Source organism: Grammomys surdaster, unplaced genomic scaffold, assembly GCF_004785775.1.
Source record: "Grammomys surdaster isolate TR1022 unplaced genomic scaffold, NIH_TR_1.0 312685, whole genome shotgun sequence".
Taxonomy (NCBI): Eukaryota; Metazoa; Chordata; class Mammalia; order Rodentia; family Muridae; genus Grammomys; species Grammomys surdaster.
This window is the reverse complement of record NW_021626305.1, coordinates 1-4,909: the sequence shown is the minus strand read 5'-3', so window position 1 is coordinate 4,909 and position 4,909 is coordinate 1. Positions and strand designations below refer to the sequence as shown.

General features: G+C 49.7%; 1 long non-coding RNA gene across 1 annotated transcript; it reads left to right on the top strand.

Annotated features, from left to right (window-relative positions):
• The first annotated feature begins 1,584 nt into the window (after positions 1-1,584).
• On the top strand, positions 1,585-3,097 carry LOC114616255. Its single transcript, XR_003710608.1, has 3 exons — positions 1,585-1,680; positions 2,697-2,760; positions 3,042-3,097. It is a non-coding gene; the product is annotated as an uncharacterized LOC114616255 (long non-coding RNA).
• The last annotated feature ends 1,812 nt before the right edge of the window (positions 3,098-4,909 follow it).

Here is a 4,909-nt window from a genome sequence, read left to right as displayed (position 1 = left end):
GTTGCCTGAGCCACAGAGAAGACCAGCCTCCAGTTTTGCGGGTTCCTCAAGTTGATTTTGTTTCCAAATCTTCGCATGTACGGATGGTTAAGACTTGTCTAGGGTTCCATCCCACAAAGACACTCTAGTCCCGCTTCTCACCGTCGCTTCTGAAATGAGTTTTGTGGCCTTCGTGTCCAGGTCTTCAAGAGGCAGCTCCTTTACCCTCTCCAAGAGCCCACAAACTTCTTCCACGACTCTTGTCTCTCCCTCCGTGTTCTGTGCCAACCTCCTTAAATCTTGACATCACATTGAGAAATGACCTTTTTTGCAGACAGGCCATATCTCCAGGTGTCCCGGGTAGAGCGAACTGGCTGCCACCCTTCAAGGAGTAGCAGCAAAGGGCACAAGCTGGACGACTGAAGTGGCAGCTGCCGTACCCGATTGCCACTCCTCTGGAGTCGAATGCTCAGTTATCCCTGAAGCAGATGGTACTTCGCGGAGGCCACGGCTCTCAAAAGCTCGCTCCAGTGACAAGCCGAGGGAACTAAGGCAGTTCCGTAGATCTGCTCCTTAGCGGGGCTTAATGACATCTCCCTCCTGTCTTCCCGTCCGAAATAAAATGTACTTTATTAAAGTTTGAGACAGCAGTCTGTTGTGGTCTAGCCAAAATTATACATTTCAAAAAAAGTGCCTGCGACCATGCCCAGCAGAAGAATCCAGAAGACCTCAGGGCCACCAGGCTGCCCTCACCATCTGTCAATTCGTCGGCTCCACAAAGTTTTTAGTCAAATGTGGCACAATCAGAGCTAGGTATATAGGGAGGTCTTGTGTACACATTCAAGGCTCTGGAGCGCTCCGGGTCCAGCTTTACAGAGTCAGAGAATTGGAGAAAACGCTTGAACGAGGATCGCCCGGGTCTCTGGCCAGGACTCTGATTGTCTCTTAACATTCTGGCTTCTCCACGTGGAGCGGCTCTTGAGGGCGAAGGTCGTCCTCAACCCTGGTCCACTATCGCCAGCAATGACTGTAGGGATTTTTGCGGTGATGCTATCCTGGATGCAAATTTCGGTAGAGTAAGGCAAGTCGTGAGGGCAGAGGCTTGGGCTCCAGGCTTCCAATCTTGTAGCCTGTGGAGCAGGTCCAGAAATTCATTAGCCAGGAATTACAGGGAGTCACTTGTTCAAATGCAAAAGAACCCTATCCCTATCTGTGTCACAGCTTTGAGTTTTGGGGCAGGCACCTGGGGTTTAGCAGCGCTTCTTAGGACTCCGGCCAGTAGCCCTGGTCTTTCAATTCTACTAAAAGTGAATTTTGACGGGATTCTGGGCAGTGGAAGGAAGGTGTCTATTGCAACCCCTCTGAGGGAGTGTGCTTCTTAATCAGAAATGATAAAGGCCCTGAAGGTTTCGGGTCTTGAGTTCCGGGCAGTGGACTTCCTGGCCCTTCTGCAATATTGTCTGGGCATGTTAGTAACTGCCTAACACCCAGTCTTTCTCTCTTTTCCCCTGTCCTGTTTCTCTCTCCCAACACTTCCTGTGCAGTGGAGTTGCCCTGTCCCAGGCCCACTTTGAAAAGCAACCTCCTTCTAACTTGAGGAAATCCAACTTCTTTCATTTTGTTCTGGCGCTCTAAGATAGGCAGGGACAGCCGGTGGAGATTGAGCGCACGGCCTTCGTGGACTTTGTGGAGAACGACAAAGTAAGCGGACCCCTTAAACCCTCCCCTTCCAACCCGGCACTAAGGATTCCATCTGTCACTTGTGACACTCCCGCTCGCATCATCAGGGTTGATAAATTGAGGCATCTCACCCTCAGCTTCTAACTCAGTGAATTTCCCTCCGCATCTCAATGAGCCCGTACTCCAAACCAGGCGCTTGCGGCTGTGCGCCCTAGCCTTGGGGTCAGTAATAGCAATAGCGGCAGGCCATCGATTGACCCCGTGGAAAAAGTTCTTTAGACCTAGTTTTAAAAGTATACCCAACGCTGCCGCTGTCAGTCTCCAGGTTGTTTTTTTTTTTTTTTTGAAATTATTATTATTTTCTCTCTGCAGTGGGAAAGAGGGCAGGGGTGTAGGTGGGTGGATTGAGTTTTCTGTGGGAACTCAGGGCAGCCTTCCATGGCTCGCTTACTCCCCCAACAACTAAGCGCTTCCCTTGAATTCAAACCCTAATTTGAGAGCTATGTTTGATCCTAAATGAAGGCTTGTTTACCTAAACCATTATATGCCCAACAGCAGGGATGGAGCCCATTGGCTGAGCAAAGAAAGGGAAACCTGGGGTAGCTCATTGCCAAGCCCCTGAGCCCTGGTAATGGTCACTCCCGGCTTTTTTGCGGAACCACAGCTAATATTGCTTTTTCTAAAGGACAGGCAGGTTTAGCTTTTTTTTTTTCTTGCAGAGAGTAGCTCAGGAGCTCATCAAGGTCAGAAAGACTGGGTGGGGACTGCTGAAAGACAGAATTGGTGCTGGAGTCCGAGTCCGAGCAGGGGTACACTTACGAGATTTTTAAAAGAGAGACAAGGGCTGGTCAAGGTCAAGCGGCTGTAGGCCTTGACAAAATTCCCAAGATGGCCAATGGTGGGAAATGTTCCTTGACCATTGGTCTGAGTCTGGACACGGGGTTGTGTGTGTGTGTGTGTGTGTGTGTGTGTGTGTGTGTGTGTGTGTGTGAGGTGTCACTTAAAAGTTCAAGAATGAAGGGTTTCTGTCTTTTCAGGAGCAAGGCAATGAGAAGACCAACAATGGTACTCATTACAAGTTACAGCTCCTTTACAGCAAGGGTAAGTGGCTTCATGGGCAAGCAAGCACTCAGCCTTCAAGCAGCAAAGTCTGGTCGCTGCTGTGATTACCTCCTACTGTGCTTGGGAGGTAGAAGGCTAGTGAGGGCAGTCCTGTGGGGAGCCTTGGTCTGGGATGGGAGTGGAGGGGTGTCTCCCTTTCTGTCAATTCCATCCAGGCGTCTGTGGCTTGACTGACTGGATCAGGCTCCAGTGCAGGGAAAGGGTTAAGATGGGAGAGGGTCTTTGCCATCCTTGCAAACCGCCTGTCCCCTCCCACACAGGTGTCCTTACAGAGCAGGACCTCTATGTCAGGCTCATCGACTCTGTCACCAAACAGGTGAGACTAGAAGGGAGCCTACCGTTGGCTCCCTTCTTCCTCTGGTTGTCTGGTGACTTCTGCCTCTTGCATGATTTACAGTATGGGATTCACACTTCTCTTTACCTCAAGTTCGCTCTGGGGGAGCCCCCTCCCCTTTGCTCTGGTGGCCCTGTTTCATCTGCTATGGGGAAATGCTGGGTGTTGGGAGGTGATAAATGAAGGGCTGAAGACAGCAAACAATTATTGAAGATTCAGTTCGCTGGAGAATTCCTCTTTGCTAAGAACTAAGAGCAAACTTCTTTGGGCTGTTTATTAACCAGGCAAAGACTCTGGTTCTGTGCTGCCTGAGAGGCGGGAGCTCTCCTAACAGCTAGTGAGAGGGAACTGATTTAGTGCTTGTTCTAAAGCCTCCATCCTGTCCATGTCTCCTTTCTGACAGCCCATAGCCTATGAGGGACAGAATAAGAATCCCGAAATGTGCAGAGTTCTCCTGACACACGAGGTGATGTGCAGGTAAGAGGTACCTTTTCCCTGGGCTTGACTGGAAAGCTGGGGGAATCCCGGGGCTGATTTGCCCAGGGAACCTGGTAGATTTGTCCTTGAGCTGATCTGGAGTTCAGAAAAACTCTCCTAGTTTTTAAGGCTTAGGACTGGGAAAGGTAAACCAGAAAATGGATTCCATCCACCTGATTTTCCAGAGTTTCTTCCACAGGCTGGGAAATCTCAGCTGCTGCTTAGGCATTGGGCAAGGCTTCAGGTTGAATTTGGGGTGGGGGCTCTCACCAGTCTCTGTTATTACTTTGTCTGCTTAGGGTAAAATTCTGACCGTGCCACTTGTGGAGCTCTAGCTGGGCCCCAGGCACCACCAGAGGGCTGAGAGGCCTATTTCCAGGCACTGCTCAGGTCCTAGGCCTCTGTGAGATGCCTGGGCTTTTCATCCCCTGCTGAAAAGAAGTAAGAGTCATTTCTCCCACTGCAAGATTTCACAGCAGAGTCATTTCTTAGGTCAGGAAGGAATTGTGGGGCAGAAAATTATTTGGAGGGGGGGCAGGGAAGGAATAAATGCACAGGGAGAAACCCGTGCTCAGGACATCTGAGGTTCCAGGAGAGGTGGATTCAGAGGATCACACTGTGAAAGGCACAGTCTATTGGAGTTTTTGGCTTTCCCACCTGCCCTCCAGAGCTCAGTTCATTCTATTTTGAGCCGTGCACATTGCTCCTTTCTTCTACTTAAAAAGAAGAAAATAGATGGTGATGGTGGTGTAGGGAATTCGTGTTCACATTTAGTCTTTCAACTAATGTTTTCAGAGTGCCCGGTGTATGCTGTCTAGCATATAGGGTGTCAATACCATAAACGGGAGGGCACATCCAGAAGAGACACCGGGAATATCCAGAGGAGACACTCATTTCAGTTGGAAACGTCAAAGTCTGTTTTGTACACACATCTCCTTCTCACCATAGTTTGACTGGAGGAAAAGCCTTGGCTTTCCTTCAGCCCTCCTCTCACTCTGGGCAGTTTGGGGATAACTGCAGGATACCTGACTTAGTAGGGCTCACCTTAGGCAGCTCTCTAAAGGCACCCCCCCCAACCCCTTAACCCAGACAGTAAGAAGTCATAACAACTGGACATGCTTGTTCAGGTTGTAGCAAACTATTAGAAAAGCAAATTCACCAACAGGTAAAGTTCACCAACAGAAGCGCACTGAGGTGCCACAGCCTGGGAAGGCCTGGGCCTCTGGTAGAGTTACTCCATTACCTCAGAGCACTTGACAGGTCTGGTCAGAATGAAAATACTATTCTAAGATGTCCTTGTTGGTAATACCCAGACTA